The sequence below is a fragment of the Mus caroli genome, unplaced genomic scaffold (assembly GCF_978045245.1).
Source record: "Mus caroli unplaced genomic scaffold, Mus_caroli_1 scaffold_10, whole genome shotgun sequence".
NCBI classification, from domain to species: Eukaryota; Metazoa; Chordata; class Mammalia; order Rodentia; family Muridae; genus Mus; species Mus caroli.
The window spans coordinates 81709115-81730049 of NW_028227265.1; the positions used below are offsets into that span (position 1 = coordinate 81709115).

At 42.0% G+C, this 20935-nt stretch overlaps 1 protein-coding gene across 8 annotated transcripts in view; it reads left to right on the top strand.

The window, feature by feature from the left end:
• Tenm3 (teneurin transmembrane protein 3) overlaps positions 1-20935 on the top strand; it is a 623557-nt gene that overhangs the window by 269843 nt on the left and 332779 nt on the right. Inside the window, exon 1 of one of the 8 annotated variants that reach the window (XM_085843956.1) lies at positions 15384-15442. The exons of 6 other annotated variants lie outside the window; for them this stretch is intronic. The gene's annotated coding sequence lies outside the window, so the exon portion shown is untranslated. Of the gene's footprint in view, positions 1-15383; positions 15443-16066; positions 16174-20935 lie in introns of those variants that run through there. One more of the 8 variants, XM_085843955.1, reaches the window with a different exon arrangement.

The following is a 20935-nucleotide window of genomic DNA, read 5'->3' on the forward strand; positions in this document are numbered from 1 at the left end:
GAGCAGCTTTTGGAAAGTAGGAACTTAGGGGCACGAGTGTTACCTGGAAGATAAGGATTTATTTCACAGCAGTTCGCAAAAGAGAAAACCCAGCGATCCATTTCTGTAGACACGAAAGAAATGAGTGCGGGCCACTCCACACCGGAAGTCCTCCAGTCAGCTCTCAGGAAGTGCACGAGCACCAGGATATTCCGTGGGTGGAGTCGGCACCTTTTGACCAAGTTCCACGTCCTTTACCTCTGCTTCTCTGACCACTGTGGTCGGTTTCCCTTCATTTTTGTCTCTTTAACGAAAGCTTCCTGAGGATGTAAGATGTGATCTGCCTAACCAGTCTCCATCCAGCTAGAGAGAGCATGTGTGGAGGCCAGTTGGCAGAGCCGAACATCTTACGGGTACTGGTTGGGCCAGCTGCTCGCTTTCTTTGGGTCAGCCACTGGTTCCATCAAACAGCCAAGATGGTGCCAGAGAGGCAAGCAGAGAGAGTCCAGAAGGGGAGCGGACCTTGGGAAAGCTTTGTTTGACCTGTGTGATCTCTCTGTCTTTCCATAAAGGCATGCATTAGAACAATCCAATCTGTTTTTAAAATAACAATGCGCTTGAAAAGGACTTTTATTTTGCTCACTTTCCTAGCACAGTGTTGTGATTTCTTCAGAGATAAGTAAATAACAAAATCGAAAGTAAAATAACTTGCATTGTGGGTATATTTCCCACCTTTGCTAATTCTTGCTAATGGACTCATGTCAGTGTAAGTGCTGCTCTGGTCCAATAGGAATAGGAATCACTGGTGTGTGTGTGTGTACGTGTGACATATGAGAGCAAGGTCTGATGTTTTCCCCCTACCAGAAAAATGGACTTCCTTCAGTGCAGCAGATCCAGAGGCGATTTATCCAAAACTATTGGTTTTTGCTGGTAAAATTTATTTGAGTTTTTTGGGGTGTTGAAGATCCATCATGAAAACAATCTGTACCTACCAGAGAGAAGACATGTCATCTGCTGGTGACACACAATTAACTGTGCAAGAAGTGATAATGCCACGTCCTTCTCTAAGTCTTCCAGTTCTGGGAAATCATGAGACTGCTAAGCAGTTTTCCATGTTCTTGGGCAGTCAAGACTAACTTCGAAATTTACTTGTGCCTACCAAATTGGTCTGGTTTTCAAAGCAGTGCTTAGCTATACCCCATTTTACTGTGAAATTTATATGTATGCACATAATAATAAGAAACTGCTCCTATGTGTCATATAGAAGAGTACAATAAAATACAGAACTATTTTATGTATTTGTTATTATTTATATCATGGCTGTGTTTTAAATTTGAGCCCAGCTTGCATTTCTTGGTGGCGGCGGTGGTAATGGTGGTGGGTTTTATTATTCTCCATTTATCTTTTACTCTTTGTGATCCTGACGCAGACCAAGGCCTTGTTCATTCTACATAGGTCCTTGACCCCAGAGTTATACCTCACACCCTCATGTGCAGTAAAATGAATTATTTTCAAGATAATTCATACATTGCAATGGGTACAGTGGCTTAGGTTTTTTTTTTTAATACAGTGAATGTTTGCAATACTCAAATGGCATTCAACCATCAGGAGACCGGAAATATCGGGACTTTAGAGGGAGACGTTTTAACTGAGACATGAAGGTCCAGGGAGAGCTGGCTCAGGGAGAAAGAGGTTATAATAAAAGAGAAGGAAGAAGCTGTAGGCACCACAGTGTATGTTTGAAGTTACCACTCTGTATCACAGAGCATCTTATCAATATGCTCGAGAGTTTGATCAGTTACCATCTGAGGAGCAATGGTGATGTTCACTTAAACTGTTATTCAGTAAAACGATGCTACATTCACATTAAGTTTATTTGTAAGGATTTTTTTTCTGTATGCCATAGGAAGAATGTAGCAGAGGATAACAAAGATGAAGGTGGGCATTATACTGCAGGCAGTTGAAAAATGATGATTTCATTAACAAAGAGGATAGCCACAGGGTGAACGTGATGCAGAACGGGCTGATAGGTCGTGGGAGGTGGAGGAGAGAGTGCGGATTAAAGAGAAGACAGTCAAGAATGACTGGTACCCAAGTCTGTGTTTTGAGCATTTGAATGGATGGAAAGTTTCTTTTTATGGTACAGGGAATGCATGAAGACATAGAGGTTTGTAGAAGGTTATTATTTTTATTATTACCCTGAGCATGTTGCATTTAAAGTTTCTAGGGGGAGAGCCAGTTGAGGACACTAAGCAATTGGCTTATGAGCCTGGCTGCCACTTGAGCCCTTGGATAACAGAGTTTATAATTTAGATGTTGGAAGGTGGCAATGACCTAGAAATTCAGGGAGGGACAGAAAAAAGAAGGGAGTATGGACATTTAGACAGAGGGCATAATGTGGCTCACAGAATGCTGGGAAAAGCATAGAGCCGTTGCTGAGAAAAATCAGATTGGCCAGGGTAAGATACAATGCGGTTTCCTTAAATGATAGGCTGAGGAGTTGGCTGTACTTTTTAGTCAATAGTAGCCATTTGATGATTTGCACTGGGAAGACCATTTGCAGATAAGTCATTAGGAAGATTTAGGTAGAGTATGGATTGGGCTGGGGGTGCAGAGACGATGCAGGGGGGCTTCTAAGAGAGATGCCATGAGATTTAAAGGTTGGGGAGTTTCCAACGTGAAAAGTTTAGATGCGAGGGGTAGCTATGAAAACCAAAGAGCCAGCGGGGATCTGAGTAGAGATGTCAAGAACAGGGGAGTAGAGCCTGTTAAAAATGATGGTTACTTTAAGGGTAAAACGAGAAAATCCAAGAGCCTGGTTTGAGGAAATTTGTAACCCCTGAATGTATAAATTTATGGTTTATTTTCATAGAATTATCATGGAAAGATCATATATCAGAATATTTTATTTTAAAGCTTTTATTACCATTTTTTGTGTGTCTGATGTTAAGCATGTGCTATTCATTTGCGTGTGAGGAACATGTGTGCAACAGCATTTGTGTGGAGGTCAAAGAATAACCTCAAGTGTTAATAATCCACAATGGTCTGCCTTGTTTGGGACAGTAGACTGGCTTTAGAGGGTGTGGGGGGATCTGAACTCAGGCCTGCAAGCTTGCACAGCAGGCACCATTACCTTCTTAGCCATCTCTGCAAGCCATTATTCTTGTTTTGAGTTTTTCGAATTGCATCTCAGAAACTAGTCCAGGGAACATTTTTCTTTGCGGTACAGTATAAGAGCAACAACCACAAAAGACTTAGAAATCCATTCTAAAAAAAAAATTGAATGAGGAGCCTCAGGAATCCTTGCCAAGAGATGTTCAGTCATCTTTGCTGGGCTGGGCCACCGTGAGGAAGCCCAAGAATGCAGTGCAGCCATCCCAGCTGAACCTAGGATCTGGACTCTTGGCTTTTGCAATGATCAGCAGAACACTGGATGCAGAAAAGATGTGGAACATTTCCGTAGGGATAGCCAAGGCACAAGTGCTTCGTTGCTGGTATCTTTGAAGTCTGCAAAAAGCAAATCCTGGATGCATCCCAAGAAGAGTCTGATGCAAATTCAAACAAATCAAGAGGGCTAGATGCCTTTTCCACTCAAGTAGCTGTCTGTGCTGGGGGGTGTGGTGGTGGTGGGGAACCTGGGGAAGTATTGTCACGGTCTTTTTTTTCTGGTGGCCTTCGCCAGTCCCGTGGTTTTTATGGAAGTTATGGTTTTGTTCAAGAGAGTCAATTCTCCCTGCCAGACTGCTAGAGAAAGCTATTCCCCTCCGGTCATATTGCTTTAGACACTCTACAAGTACAGTGTTTTTATAGCATGGCTTCTATCTCCGAGTTTACACTCCAGGTAAAGCTTTCCACACTGGAGTGTCTGTGCAGAGTGAGTCAGTTGTTAGTGTTCTCTCTCTCTTCTTTGTAAGGGACTTAATCCCACCCCCACCCACCCAAAACTGTTTGAATTCCCAATGAAAAGAGAGCTAGGAGTCCCCAGCCTGTGGACCTAGTGTGAAGATGCCTTTTAAAATCCTGGCAATTGAAAGCTGCTTATAATATGGAGATTAGACATTCTGTCTCCAGCTTGGGAACCGGGCTGGCATCAGCTAAACAGGCAACTGTGGGCAGGGAGCTGCCTGCCTTCTTTGGGCCAGAGAAAGGCCCCAAAGAAGCAGCTGCCAGCGGGGAGGAGTGTGAGAATCTAGGAAACCGCCTTGAAAAAGGATAGGAAACGAGGCACGAGAAGGAAGTTAAGAATTTTTCAAATATTCCCTTTTTAGGTATATGCAGCGGCTGGCTGCCTCTGTGCAGGAAGGGTAATCTTTAATGCTTTCCTCACGAAGGAAGAAGGGTGGCGAACGTACGGCTAGTTCACACAGCCGAAGGGCCTGAAGTTGGTTGATTTCTTCAGCGTTGTAAGAAATTGATATGGATTAGTGTTCTACTTTCCATTGCTATTCATCCTGACCTTTTTGAAGTAAAGAGTTGAATATTACAAACATTCTAATTTTAGAATGAGAAAAGCAAGTTTCAGACACACACACACACACACACACACACACTAGGTATAATGATTTTAATTGAAATCTTATATTAATCAAAGGAGCTGGGCAACGTCATGTTTGAAGGGGTGGAAAGGATTCTGATTTTCTAGTGACAGCAGGTTTGCCTTTGGGCAAATGTCTCTGCCTCTCTCTGCCTCTTTACTTAAGGAGGCATCGTTTTAGCAATATTTAGAATCACTTATAAATGAGAAGCACACCTCCAGGTGTGTAGCCCTACAAATATAAAATGAATGGGACTCTGCCACATGTGTAGGGTCTCCCCCTATTCTTCTGTTTGAAGAAGGAGCTAAAGCATGTCTGTAAAGTTTCCACTAAGGTCTGACATGGGGTGATCCTATGTTATCTCTTCATGCAGGGAAAGGGTCCACTCAACCTTCAGTCACAGAGAGACTCCTATTAGTAGAGCCCCTTACTTGAACCCACCGAGAGGATGTGGAGTCATTACAGGAAGTCTTATAGCACAGGGGTCATGGGTAGCACCATGACAGTTCAGTTAACAGCACACCGCATGGAGGACAGAGGGCCCGTGGGATTGCTCGGAGCTGATGGTTTCCCATCACTCATGACAAAATAGCCCTCATCACAGCTGAACACAACCCATTACTCACGTGCTTGTGGCCATGGTTGTATGAGCAAGCCTTCTGTGCCGCCATTGTCTAAGACTGTAGGGTGGGCAATTGCATCAAAAATATGAAACTGGATAGTGATTATAAAAGTGATGTCAACGGCTGGTGTATTTATTATATTTCATGTCTAAGCACTATTTTAAAATCTACTAACTTTTATTTGTTTAAATATATTTAATTTAATGTTTAATTAATTTAATTTCATACATATAAACATATATACATACATATGTACATAAATACATGATATATGTATACACAAACATATATATGGTGATACACACACAAATATATATTTTGTCACCATCTGCCATTGTATCCCAGCAATGTCCTCAGGCAGTTTCTGGTAACTTCAGTCCGTAATTGCATCAGGAAGCCATACCAAATAGTTGGCCTATACTTGCTAAGTTTGCAGAAAATTCACACAGTGACACAACTACCCAATAGCTCAATTCTCAAAACATGTGCCTGTCATTAAGTGGTGAATGGCTGCTGTAAAGGAGGGGGAGAAATGAACACATATTGTATGGCTGTGGCTCTGTCCTTGTCACCAACAATGAAATGACGCATGGTAACGTAGGTCACATATACCTTGTCACCTCTCTTAGCTCCTAAAAATGGCCAATGTTATTCTTTTAAGAAATAACAGTTCTCACTTTTTTTCAGTTCTGGAAATTGGATCAAAGTTGGGTCTTTGTGTGAACTAGCTAAGAACTGTACCACTGAGGGGCTGGAGAAACGGCTCACAGGTGGGCAGAACTTGCTGTTCTTACAGAAGACTGTAGCGCGATTCCCAGCACCCACTTTCAGAGGCTCACACTTGCCTGTGACTCCAGGTACAGAGAACTGGATATCTTCTTCTGGCCTTCATGGGCACTCATATGCTTGTGAGTACATATGCACTCACATGTGTGTGTACATGCTGCACAAACGTGTGTGTACATGCACACACAAATAAAATAAATCATGAATTAAAATGAGCTATACCACTGAGTTCTATCCCCAGCCGTCTTGACTCTTGTGTGCATGAAGATATGGCTGCTATTTCCCCACCATGAAATGTTAAGCTAAGAAATGGACTTAAGACAAAACTAGGTATTTTGAATATCCTGTCTTCCTTAAGAAGTCTATGTTCAGAAATGGCTATGAGGGGCCTTTATTTTAGCCTTTAAAAACAAATGAAACCTTAACCTGAACTTTACAACAAATTTATACTATATGCAAATAAATAAATAAAGCAGTCACAGGCTTGAGACACCACTGGGGTAGGAAAGGAAGAGCCTTCCCAAATGAGTGACACTGTAACAAACAGATCTCTGAAGACACTGCTCAGAGGCTACACAGTTGCCTAGTGTGCCTAGGCCCCACACACAGAAACCCAGCAACAACCACAAAACAGCAACAGGACAAAGGACATTGAGTCAGGAGTGCTGGTAAATGCTTGTAAAGGGAAGTGGGGAGGGGTGGGGGTGGGGGAGTAGTGGGGGAGGAGGTGAGTCTGAAGGAGCTAGAACCCAAGGCCAGCCTTGAATACATATTTGGTCCAAGTGTGAGAGGGTGTCTGAGAGGGGGGGAGGAGAGAGGAGGGAGGAGGGGGGAGGGGGGGAGGAAGGAGAGACAGAGATGGAGAAGAGAGAGAGAGAGAGAGAGAGAGAGAGAGAGAGAGAGAGAGAGAGAGAGAGAGAGAGAATGAGAATGGCAGAAGTCAAGGAAGACTCCATTTGGTGGGGGGCAGATAAAACCCCCCAACACCTTAGAGCCAAGCAGAGGCTCCATGATCGGATCTCAGGTTTCCCTTTTTCTGGAGAATTAGTGACATTTTTTTTTCTAACCATTCATTTAGTCATGTCAAGGTGTTAGGTGCCGTATCTATATACAAAACATATTTGTTTTTTAGGTAAGTTCTCCCTACACATGCCAGGTTGTCCTTGGACTCAAAATATCGGAAGTCAGTGTGCTCAGAGCTCAGGGGTGGGCCACTGCGCTGGGCTTCAGTGTAGACGCTATTGATGCAGTCTTCCTTTCCGTTCCTTTCTTTTGTAGTGAGTCCATTCTGCCAACAGCATGGAATATTTATTGGGAACTCCACACCAATGGATAAAAAGATACCTGTTTTTCTGAATTTCAACCAGTGATTTTTTTTCCCAACATGGGTGTTAAGAATTCATAGTTTCTTTAAATTGCTAAAGATGATCACCAACAATAGAATTAGCTTTGTAGTGTATAAATGTCCCACTCGAATTTAGGACTTTTCTCACTGTCATAAATTACTATTAATCACACCCTAATCCAACTGTACTTTTCTGGTCGGAGAATTTCTAATTCAAAGCATCCTTCTGAAACCCTGCCAGAAAGTCTTTGACCCAGACTTATCCAACCTCCCCTGTGGAATACAGACCCCCTGATGGTGTGATTATTTAACATGGACGCCTGCCTGCCCCTGAGAGCCTTTCTGCTTATCCAGTCTGCTTACGTCATCTGAACCAAACCAGCCTTACTATAGTTAAAATGACATGGGGATCTATTGACCTAGTAGGTAATATTATGAAATTAATTCTAAAATACTCCAGCTTACTTCACCTTCGTCTTTGGAGTTCATTTGAATGATCACACTGCACAAACTTTTTTTTTTTCTGTTGAAAATCTCACAAAGGTCCTGGCCAGAAATAACAACAGTTCTGGGGGTTTCACAGTGGTTTGCATTTTGAAGTCAAATTACCATGAGCGATGGACTCTAAAGTGTCTGGATTGTCTGGTGTCAGAGTCTCCGTGGGGAGGTGTGCATCAGTGGTCATGATCCCTTGTTTGTCAAAGCCTCTAGCCATCGTCAGTTAGTTTAGCATCAATAGATGTCCTTATTTCTGCCATCCAATAATTCGGGTGGACCTGGTTCCATCTGTTCCAGTTTTCCTAAGAGAAAGATGACACCAGACGTCTATAGACACTCAGAAGCTCAAAGCCCTCCGAATAAGACAAACAACAGGACCCCTCCGTACCCAGAAGTTTCTTCGTCCACTTGTTAAATTTCCTGCTGAAATTGCTCCTAGCAAGACTCTAAGTGTACTTTAGTTTTTACAAATTGGTACAGACCCTCTTTAGGAATTTGTCTTTAAGAAAAAAATTGTCACAGTTGTTCCCTGACCCCCACCACCGCCCCCTGCCCAGAACATTTAAATAATGGAGACACATTATTTTTTCCCCCAAGTTTTAACTAGCTTGGCTCTTTGTGGAACTAAGGAAGTCTTTTCTGTTAAAAATACCTAAGGTGTTTTGGGCACATAGTAGTCATTTAATTAGTGTGAGTGGAATTAAAGTACAGATGCTCTGAAGAAGGAAAAAAGCTAGCTAGTATACTGGTCTCCTCTCTTCGTTTCTCCACATCCATTTTCTTTCAAACAACCATTAAATCGGACACTCACCCCATTACTGCTCTAAAAATTATCATCCTTTAGCTCACAGACTGCTTCTGCCTGCCAATTCCAAGAGCTTCCATCGTCCTAAATATTAATCTGCAACGTGGATTCTTGTTAAGTATCACCGAACTGTGCCCAGGCCCAGATCATGAAGGCTGTCCTGCTGGACGTGTCATGGTGTGCTGTTCATCCTTTTCAGTTTCCTAGTGGTCGCCCTCTGTCCCGCTAGCCCTGACCTCTTCTATGGGGTGGTCTTCCACAGGGTGCTCTTCGTCATCGTCTTCGGGAATCTCCAAGATTCGAGCTGAGCATGTGGCTTCCTCTGCTCACTCACGCACTGCCTCTAGATCTCAGGCATGATGATAACGCACCTGGACGGAGCTGTGACTCTCCGCTGCAGAACTCTGTCACCCCTTCCCACCTCTGCCTGGCACAGACAGTGGTGAGATGCTCGCCTTGGATTTTCTCTCACTTGACCTTTTGTCCTTCCACCAAACTTTATTCTTTTCTCGGGCCCCCATCTCTGGCTGAGGCTCTGAGACTTTGTGGTTCTTGGCTAGCTCCACCCTTTATATAGTCAAGAGACATTTAGAAGGGAGCCTGTAAAAGGATGAAAGAGATTTTTTTTTAAAAAGTGATGCGTGAGGTAAAATAATAATAACTTTTGAGTTTATCATGACAACGGATTTTAAGGGAAGATTAAAGAATAAATCATCTTCAAGAAGATGAAATGTCCTTATTGAGAAAATGGCGGCCAACTGTTCATCACTGACACTTGATGCTAGTGAAGGCATTGTCTATAAGTGGTGGCTTTAGAGGGATACTCTCAAAACAGTGAATAAGCACTGTTATATACTACTTGGACAGATATGGCTTAGTTATATTACTCGGATGGATATGGTATAGTACAAGTACCAAATGAGAAACAACAAAATTCATTAGGACACAGTGTCAATATTCATGGACTATATTTGGAAGAGATCTGCAGATCAGTCTAGATCATGTAATATGTTTATATCCAATGTGGTAATCTTGTGATTTTTATGACAAAAATATTTGTATTATGGTGTTTACAATAATGACTTGAACTACCAATAGCGATAAGTTCCATTAGGTCACAACTTCTGTTGTCAAAATGTATGTCACCTCATTGGTGTATGTGAGTGGGGTTGTAGTGGCAGGGCAGAGGGAGAGAGACACAATAACTATGTCATCACAGTCTCAGAAGTACAACTACATCATCGTAGTCTAATAAATGCAAATATCTGGACAGCTTCAATTAACAAGGTGTGTCTCTGGTCTGCACTATTTGTTTCTAGTGATCCATCCATCCACACAGCAATGCCTACTTACTGCCTACTTAGTTTGTACCTGTTATGGAGTCTGCAGAGGAATCATGCAGTTGCCATTTCCCTTACCCAACAGTCTCTGTCTCTGTGATATGCTTATGGTCAGAAAGGCGTTAGGGGCAAGAAGACAGGCAGCAGAATATGGTGTGAAGATGGATAGAAAAAGATATTCGCTGGACTTAATGGGGGCACACAGCCAGACCCTTCAGCTGGTCCTGGCCAATCAGGAAATTCCTTTATGTCACACTATGACCAAGCTGTGATTGGCCGGGTGAAAAGCAGCCTTGCCAAGCATTTAGCAAAGTGATGTATAAAAAGAAATCTATACATACTTTATGTTCACAATTCAAAAGAACTCATTAAAAACATATCTCATGTATCCGATTCATGAAAATCCCACAAGCCAACACGTTGTTGATTATCTACATGTGTTCTCCAAAGTAGATACAGAAATGATTGATACTACTGGTCGTGTGGAAATTTTTTTGACATTATAAAATTTAAAAGGCAAATGTCAAAATTTATATGATTTCCGTGTTGTGTTCAGTACACAGAGGAAGGAACCGACTGGCACCTGGGTCTGGTACCATAACAGACAAATCCTCTGATGACACTCCATCACCATTTCTCACAAATAAGTAGCTCTTAGTTTTCTGAGACAAAGAAAGATACATACAGTGCCTTATGTGAATTCACAGGCATACTGCCTAGGTTTTTTTTTTTTTTTTTTTTGACATGAACTGCAGTGGTCCTGAGTCCAGTGTTTTGTGGCATGGAAAGGGAGTAGTTGAGAATAAACAGTCCAGATTGAGGGCATCGCTGCTTGACTGGAGTCACTTAACGTTTATTTATCACATTGGTATTTATTAAACTTGAACTGTCAGAGAATACATACAAGGAGGTATTCCTATCTGCAAGACCTGAAATTTTAGGTGAGCCCCAGTAGGCTGCTCCGCTTGGATAGACAGACAGTGCCATCCCTGGGTGGGCCTGGGAATTAGTATTGCTGCCTGCACTAATGTGCTAGAGATGAACAGTGTGTTCCTTCCGGCTCTCCTCGTCCTCCCCGCTACACTTCCAGAGGCCGGTAGTTCACAGATGTTATAAGGTTCCATACGCCTTGGAACTGGAGACTCCTTTTTAATGTTGCCTTTGGGAGGTATTTGGCTTGATCCCTTGGCTCTTGCTATATATTCAGTACCTGGCATCCCTTCCCCTGAAAACTCTTGCTGGCCATCTTAGTTTTGAAACTCTGACCTCCGGCCCTGTCTAGCTTCCCACCAGGTTGGAATGATCTCCTTGCTCATCCTGGTCTCTCTCCTGCTTGGAAGTTTGCCAGTAAGGAAGCAGGCGGTCACCAAGCCTCTTGGATCCAGCGGCTTGCTTGCTTGCCCCCTGCAAGGAATCCAGACTTCATCACATCCACCTGGTCCCTGCTTCCTCCTCTTCCCGTGTCTGTCCAGATTGGTTAGGGCCCAGCAGGCTCCTGCCCAAGGTCACCCGAATGGGGGCAGAAATAAGGATGAGTTCTTTTGGTACACACCGGCTTGATTGCAAAGCAAAGAGCTTCAGTTCTTTATCACATACTTGACTGACTTTTCTTTCTTTTGGTGAAAAAAAAAAAAACAATGGCTTTGAAAACAAAGAAAAGAAACTTGCATTTTAGGAGTCATTTTCACATGTGGCTGTTTCATTTAGTTTTAAAATAAATATGAATATTTGGGGGTAAAGAATTACCTAGATTTTATTTCTTTAGATTCATTACAGACACCCATGAAAAATTATGAGCTGGCCTTTCTTGCAAGGCTGTTTTCAAGTCCTTATATCTATTGTGGATATGAACCTTGAACATGATTAGAAAATAGGACCAGAAATATGATTTTTAAATAGATTTTTCATCAACTAATACTAGAGACCATATGGTTGTTAGAAAATTATGTGTGCTACTGACCAGAAAAAAAATGTTTTGCAAAACTTTCAATAAAATCTAAATTTTATGCAGAGTGTGTGACGACGAGAGTGATTGTGTAATTGTTAGGTACCAGTTGATATCAGAACAATTACTAGACACCAACTGATATCAGTATACTAGAATCTTGGTAACAGTTTCTTTGACATTCTTTTTTTTTTTTTTAAGGAACAGTGCTTTTAAGTGAAATTACAATTGTTAGCAGAGACCTTCTAATTGGCAGACACATGCCATCCTTCACATGATAATTTCTAAATCAAGTATTTAGGAATGTTTTGTGATCATTTTATTCTGCTCCAAAATTTCCAGTTTGCAAACAATACTAATATTGGTACACCCTCCTGAAGTATTTTCAAAACAGGAGGAATCAAGGTATTTGGCCTTTTGTTCCTTCATCCTTGATCTACAACCTTTATAAACTGGGGCATCGTGGTTCCCAGTAGGTGATGTACCTTTCTTGATCAATTTGGCTTAGACAGTGAACAACACATTTGAAACCAGTTTAACTATTGAGCCAAGTCTCTGAAAGGACTGTGTGACTCAGGAGCCCTCTCATTGAGACATAGCCTAAGCCTGGCACCCTGTGAATAGGTGGGTACAGTCTTAGCCCCTTTAGTTTCCAGTGCCTCATCTATAAAATGGAACACTACTGCTGGTTACTTAAAGGGGCTTAGGGAATTTAAGTAGTAGGTGTTAGTTAGCTCAGGGCATAGCACTTGCGACCATGCTAGTGACTTGGTTTGATATCCAGGACGAAAACAGAATAAAGAAAAAAAAAAAGATACACACCAAAATGCTCAATATAATGCTGTCTTGGCATGAGATGTTCTATGTTAGTGTTAGCTTCACCATGGTCATATATGAATATTGCTGTGTTTGAGATTTATTTTGTGTTAGCATCTCTGACAGTCTGGTTTCAGTGCTTAATAATTATCAGGGAATGTAAATATCTTAGTTTCAGTTGCATTCTGAATCTTCTAGGCTGTAGGCCTATGTAGGGAGAGGCCAGAAGCCCTGTGAATAGGAAGCAGGGTCAGCACCAGTTTGAGGTAACAGCTCATTCATGGGCCCATTTTAAAAATAAAAACAAAAACAAAAAAACCCAATCTGCTTTGATTTGGTTTGGTTCATGCATTTTTAAAAATCTTCCTTGTGGTGTGCAGTCATTAGGGTTTTATGCCTAAAGAACTGAATTCAGTTATAAGTAAGATTCATTTAATATTGCAAGTATGATTCCATGTGGTTATGCATTCGCACCATAAAATAGCCACATAGTTCAACATATTTAATAGTTTCTGCATGTGCAACTGGAGGGAATTCTGCAGATCCTCTGTAAGAACTACTTCGGTTGTGAAGGCAGTATCCATAATGCTAATTAATCCTAGCATCATCAATATGGCCAGTGATGATAGAAGAAAACAGGAACTGAGTGTGTGCCTTATGTTCACACAGTGCCCTGTGGGACCCTTTGGTGGACTCCAAAAAAAAGATGGCAGTGAGTGACTACGTGGATGGGTGTGGTCGCAATCCCATGGTTTTCCTTGGGAGATGTATGTAGACCCCATCCTTCGTATGCCAGCAAAAAAAACAACTTAAAAACATCTTTTCCTATGTCTCTTCTGCCCCTATCCAGGCTCTGTGAAAGTCAGCCCTTGATAATTCTCAAGGGATGTTGTCTTTGTCTCATTTGGAATAATCACTTTTTGTATTCAGAAAAACCAGACACATATGTAGCGTACTTCCAATATAATGCTACATTAAAAACATTTGCCTAACCTGGATCTGATATTTATAAATGGGCATTGCTCAATTAGCATTTTAAATTGGAATTTTAATAAATGCTATCAATCAGTGACCAATTTGCATAGCATTTATCTGGGGAAATGAGCGTGCCAAATATCGGTCTTCTTAAGATTCATCTTGCCCCAAACTGTGATTTATTTAAGCTCTTCAAACCATTCATTCTTCCATTAAAGTGTCCGTCCATCTTCCTGTGTTCTCCGTTCTGATCCAGATCTGCAAATCTGTGGTCATCAGAACCAAGAGATACATTTCCCAAGGACAGACGAGTCCTTGGGTCTTAGAGAAATTAAATAGGCAGAACATTGCAGAGTTAGAATTTGCTAAGACTCTAAGAACAGCTTCTTCATGCTCTGTTTTCAGGTTATATAGTGTGTACTTGCAATGTCTTGGGGCTATCCACCCAGAGAAGAGTCAAGCATTGGAGAATCTGTGAAATGATCCTTTCAAAACAGTTGATTTAGGGAGGTATTTGCTTAAGAGCTTTGAATTTTTTTTGTGTGCCCTAAAAAATATCTATTGTTCTCTTTTTTGACCCAATTTTACTAAAGAGAATTTCAAAACCTTGAAATAACTTCAAATTTTAGATTGTCAAAGGAATGTCTAAATTTTAAATAATTGCTATTTTAAAGTAACTTCTATGATATCTTAATAATGCCAATTAAAGGTCCCAAATCGATCACTCTCCGCACAATCTGGAATAAGATGTGTTTGGTGAATCGTGGTTTTTAGAAGGGCCTTCTTCGTTATGAAAGGAAAGAACAGTAAGAGGCAAGTGATTTGCTTAAATATGGAGTAGCAACTGCTATTTCTAGGTATGCTGATGGATGTCTGAGAAGGTAATGGAGATTAAGAAGGGGATGTCTGCAGGGAAAGGGAGCCATTCCTAACCTTGGACCCTTACATGTAAGGAGTATCAAAGCCAAAAAAGGACAGATATGGTTATCGTGGAATCCTGGGACTATGGAAAGTGAGTGTTCTTTCCCAAAAGAAGGGGGGAGTGGAAGTACGTGGATTCTTGAAAAATATAGGGATGAAATGATAGTTTATTTCCTACAGTATCATCTTTTGGGGTGTGTGAGTCTAAAGTGAGTTAAAATGAAAAATGGTAACAATATATTGATTAAAATGAGTGAAAAATTTATACATATGTATGTATCTTTTATAACTGTAAAAAAAAAACCCGCTGGTAAATCTAAAAATCCTTGAACAGCAATTCTCAGAGTACTGGAAGTGGTGTCTGAAGGGGGAGGTAGAATGTTCTAGAAGAAAGAGAAATTAAAAGGCAGGACGTTGGAATGGAGGGATTGAAAAATATGATAAAAGTGGAACCCGAGGAGAGGAAGGGACAGTTTGGGGGATAAAAAAAATTTAAGCGCAGTAATATTGAAGTATGTTTTATTTAAAAGTAAAGCTGGTTAGAACACATTAGCTGTTGCAGATCAGGGTTGGCCAACCCTGCACTTCATTCAGAGATCAGACCACTTGGTCTTAAGCTTCCAGCTCCAGGGCCCCTGGTGACGGTCCCCAGCATCTGGGGAGGAGGGGGGCGCTGGTGGTGAGTACCGGGATGCACGGCCGCCCCTGCGCCGTCCGGGGGCCAAGAGTGGCGGAGCAACGTGACCGAGGCTCAGGGCGAGCGCGGGCTGCGCGGGTCCCCGCGGCGCTCCCAGGCGACACCCACCCACGCGCTGCGCACGCCGGGCCGGGCGAGCTAGACTCCGGGCCGCGTGTGGACTCCTTCCGCCTGCAGGTACGGGCTGGCGCGCCTCTGCCGGGACTTAGTTGGGCCGACCGGAGGAGAAGTGGCGGTCCCCTGGGTGGGGGGTGGGGGTGTGATGAAGCCTGTGCGGTGCAAGAAAGGTGGAGGAGCAGGGCTCGGGATTCAGGATGCGCGCGGGGAAAGGAGATTCTTTGTAAGCCCGGGAAAGTCGAGCGGGTGGAGACTATGGACGTTTGCAGGATGCACAGCAGCCTGCCGGGCTGTACGGGAGCATAGTGCTGCCTCGGGGTGTGCGCATGTGAGTGTGTGTGCGCGCGCGTGAGTGAGTGTGTGTGTGTGTGTGTGTGTGTGTGTGTGTGTGTGTGTGTGTACCAGCTGCCGCTCCCTCCAGGGTCTCCGGAGCACGCCACCTGATCAGTTGGTGAGCAGTTTCCAGGCTGCTCCGGCTCGGGTGTGCAGGTCTGTGCGTGCGTGTGTGCATGCGTGCGCGCTTGTGTGCAGACTGTGGCGAGTGCCAGGCGGCGGCGGCGGCGGCAGCGGCGGGCCGGCCGCGGCGGGGCCAGGCTCGAAGGGGTTAAGCGTCGCCGCCGCCCCCTCGGCGGCCGGGTGTAAACAGAGCAGCTTCAGCCTATCATGTCTGGCTGCCGCTCGCAGCCGGAGCCCCGAGCCCGGCGCTGTAACGCGATCCGCTCCAGACCCAGGCAAGTTGGCAGCGCCGGGCTCCGCTCCGCACGGCCACGGCGAGGGCGCGCGGCGGCAAGGTGGGTGAGCGCGGCCTGGGCGGTTCCTTGCGCGGTTCCACGCGCGGCTCCGAGCTCTCTCTCGGGCGCGCGGGGACCCCCGACTCCGCGGTCCCCTCGGCGCGGGACCCGCGGTCGGTCCTCCCCGGTGGCGGCGGGATGGGAGGAGGCTCCGCGTAGGTGGAAATCGGTGCAGAGGCAACATTAGCATCCGAAATTAGGTGGCTTTTTAACCCCTGATGGGCCAGATTTAAGGATTTAGGAGAGGTGAAGGCAGAACTTTCCCGAATACTCTTCGCCACCCGGAGTGGTGCAGGTAGCCACGGGGAGATGGAGTCTTTTGTTCCCGGTATTTTTAATTAAATGGATTTCTAAAATGAGTAATGTACGGTCCAAATCTTTAAGGTAAAACTGTCTTTTTCTTTCTTTCGCCTTCTTTTTTAGCCTCCATGTGTTCTTTTGACTTTTGCCATATATCTTATGGAATTTGTTTGGAGCAAGTCTTAGCGATCATGATTTTGAATAATTCATGTCAGAAATGTTTAAAAAATCTGCTTCGAACGTAAATGAATCAACCTTTTGGTTCCATTAACCGAAATCCATCATACTAATTGCTTAATGGGGGCGAAAGGTACAAAATAATCTTGCTAATTAAAAGAGCAGGTTTTCGCCTGTGAAACACTCCGTCCCTTTTTGTCGTGAGAAGATTTTTAAGGGGCACGGTCTCTAAAGAAATTCAACTTTTGCAGATGTGCTTCGATGTAGATTACTCCTGTAGAAAAAGAGTTGCGCATAGTTGGGGAAACTTAGTTCCAGTAACAACAACAAAAAAATCATTCGCCTATTTGTGTGTGTATTTTAATAAGACAAAGATCTGCAGCAGCGCCCAGAAGGAGAAATCACATTTCCGCCCTCTCATGTGCTAGCGTGTCTATCTCTGCAATATCTTATAAATGATACATACAGATGCATGTGCCTGTGTCACAGAGTCATTTTGTCTCTGAAAGCCTAATATAATCAAATTCAGTGTTTTAAGATGGTGTGGTTGCAGATTTGATCCCCTTCCACTAAAGTGGAAATACTTTCGGTAATTGAAAGCAGATTCACGTCTGGCGCGGTGCAAGCCAAGGTTTTCATTTTTAAAATAAACCTTTTGTTCTCTGCTTTTAAAAGAGCCATCCAGAGACCTCTGTGTGCTAATTATTAAAGTAGTTCTTCGGAAGGGATTGAAAATATCCAGAGAAGGCATTTTAGAAATACAGCTTAACTTCGTAACCTTCCCTCCGAGTAGGGTATTCAAGCTGGCCCACGTTTTCTATCAGGTTTTCAGGCATTCAAGTGCAACTGTAGTGTTTAAAACACACAACCCCCCAAGCATGGTCCATGTGTTTACAGTTTAAAAACTTGACAGATTTTTGTGTTCTTCCCTGCCCCCCCCTTTTTTTAATCCTGTGATTTTTCACTACCTAATGATGATTTTAGATCCATTGGGAAAGTCTCCTTAATTTAAAGAGATGTTGATTGCATGCTAGCTGATAGACTGAAATTTTAAAAAGAAAAAAAAAATGATTGCAAGTTGTTAGTGTGGTTCGGGTCTCATCTCTAGGGAATAGGTGTTAAAAGCTTTTTTTTTTTTTTTTTTAAATATGACTGTTAAGGACTGAAGTTAGGATACGTTCTAAACAAAGAGTCACTTGCTATCCTGGCTGGGAAGATAGAGGGAGATGGAGATGTATAAAGCATCTCACCTTCTGCAGGGCATGGACTCGAAAATGAATTATGGAATCATGAGGGAGAGAGTTCAAAGAGTCACACTTTAAACAAAGATAATTGCGTTCAGAAAAACACAGGTATATCCTGAATATTTAATTACTAGCTTTTTAACCCATTACACTGATTATTAATAAAACATGACCAGTATAATATGCGGTTTGATTTCTTAGAAGCCACTTGGTAGCTGTTATGTTGTAACCTTTTTTCTCATCATCTGGAAAGGAGTCTTTTGCACACATTTTAATAAATTTGAAGTGAATATCTCATCTAATTTCAAAGGTCCTTGGTTAAGTATTTCTCATGCAAAGTTCTCTTACAAAAAAATTATTTTTAAAAATATTTAGAAAAGTTGTACCCCCCACCCCCAATTGGGGAGTGGGGGTTAAGTTTTGGCAGTGTTACATCACATTTCTTAGATACCAGTGGCCTAGTGTATGGCATAATAGAATTTAGTTTTTCTCAAAGATTTAAGGAAAGAAAGGGGATTTTAACACGGACTCTATTGTTGATTTCTGAGCATTGATTTCAGTGTAAAGTCTTTGACCACTTAACCTAACTTTATTTATTTGTTTGTTTGTTTATTTTGGCTTTTTTCTTTATTTTTATGTCCTTACACATCTTTTTATTTGGTGTGTCATCCTTTCAATTTATCATAGGACATCTGTCTTTCATAATGTAGACAAGTGGCAGAGGGAGGCACTCTCTGTATACAGTGATCTTGATAATTAATGCCATAAAATAGATTAAAATGCTGTATTCCAGGTATTCATTTCCTTAAAAGGGGCCACCAGAACAGCGTTGCTAAGCACCCGTCACCACTGCAAGCAACAGAAAATGACCCAAATTAAAGAACCTGTTCTAAGCTGTATTCTTGCATTTTCTAAAGCGTGTTTCAAAAGGTTTAACAAGACTCATTCAATTAGTTCAGAGAAGAGATCTATTTTCAGCTCTGGTCAGCAATTAAGAGATTGAGTATTGGAGCACCAGCTCTTCATGTTTGTCATTTATTTTGTTTCCTGGGCTTTAACTAAACAATTGTTAATAAAGTTTATTTAAAAAAACTACTCTTCTATACAAAAGTAAATCTAAAAAGCAGTCTAGTCATTTGTTTTAAGCTTCTATTTAAATTTATTTTATATTAACCTTTCCTCAGTTTAAAAAAGTTTGTTTTACACTAATATGCCATTTCACAACTTCACTGGAAGTGTGCAGGTATACATATATGCCTACATACACATGTAGTTTAGATTAAGATTTAGCTGCAAGTGCTCTGGCTTAGCTTAGACATGAGTCCTTTTGCAGCTCTTAGTAGAGAAATGGGCTATGCTTACTGAACATCTGGATGCAGTAAAGATGGTACCTGAAAGAGGGGACCGTGATGCACAGAATTAAGAAAAGAAATAAACAGGTTTTGTTTGTTTTTTTAACCTCTCAGTGAACCTTGAGTTTGATCAGAACTTCCCAACAGCTATGGTTTAAAGACCCAAACCACAGCTATTAGAGTACCTCACGAGTAAGATTGCCTGGTGAACTGGTTCTTGGCACATCCAGGATAGTCACAAAAGCAGATCAGGGAGAAAAGAGAAAGGAACAGAAAACTGTAGGATGTCCAAAACTAGGAGAGAGGAACATGAGGATTCCCAATGGTTTAGATTAAGGGGATTATCTAGACTTTGACTGTATCAGGTTGATCTGGACAGGTCTGAAGCATATAAACACAGCTTTTAAGTGTTCAATCATAAGTGCTGTTTTGGCTGTGATCGTCCGTTGGAGCATTTACACATCCCGAAACATGCATGTTTCAATGCCAAAAATAACAATCTGATTCCTTCATCCAAAAGAGATGGTTTACATTAGAAACTCATTCAGTGTGCTCGTATCAGGTTATTTGGCATTTGGCATTGCAGAATTATCTTGCTGTAGATAATATAAGATAAATAAAATTTGTATGGCTTACTGGAATTTTGTTTAGAATACAAAGTTTTTATAATATTAATTTGTATCTGAGGCCTTTCTTGAAGTCTCCAGCAACTTGAAATACATAGTTTGATTTTTGACATGTCAAATTTTTTTCCTCTTTAATACAGATAGGATGTATAGAGATTATAGATGCACTTAGTAGGTTTGAAGTTACATGTTTTAAAACTTTTTTAAAAAGTTGTTTGAAACTAGATGTTTATACATTGTCTTTAGTTACAAACCTAGCTGTGGGTTATACGTCCTATCTTTGAGATCTGAAATAGCTATTTTAAATCTTTGCTATGTCAGTTTAATAACAACAACCCCCCCCTCCTTTGTATCCCAGAAATAGTTTGTGTTTGAGACTTAAGTAATAGCAAATTAATTTCAACAGGGAAAAACTAGTTAACATGAGCAGGGAAATTTTTTTATGGTCAGGTCCTATTAAAATGGTAGTTTGATCTGGGGAGTCCCATGCTGTAGTAATTTACAGAAAAAAGTTTCTTAAGCATTATCATTCCTTCCCTAAATATTAAGGAGGAGGGGACATGCCACCTAGAGGCCCATAAAAGGCAGTCTGAATGCTTCTTTTTAAATGTCTTTCTTTTAAATAAAACAGAGCCACCTTATATAACACACTTAACATGATGAACCTTTAATAACTATGTACCTGTTATTTCACTTCACCTCCTGCTTAGAAGTTGTACATTCGTGGAGTGGACACCTGGCTGAGCTCTTAGAAAGTTTATTTGTCTTTCAGTTCCTGTGATAGGAGGAGGCAGAACATCTCCTTAATTATCTTTGTTCAGGGAGCCGGTGAAAGGCCAGGGTGGTTAAACAGGGCCATTTGGACTGGCAAGGTTGAAGTCAGATGCAGGGAGAGTGGGTAAATGCATTCTCATCTTATTGAACCCAACATCAGGAAAGTGACCTTGATGGGGGTAGAGAAAGCCATTTGGCCATTTTTTATGATGGTCACTGCTGACGGATTTTCACAGATTGGTTCATCATAGTCCCCTCTCTTACATTTCCCACGCTGGTGTTTCCCTGT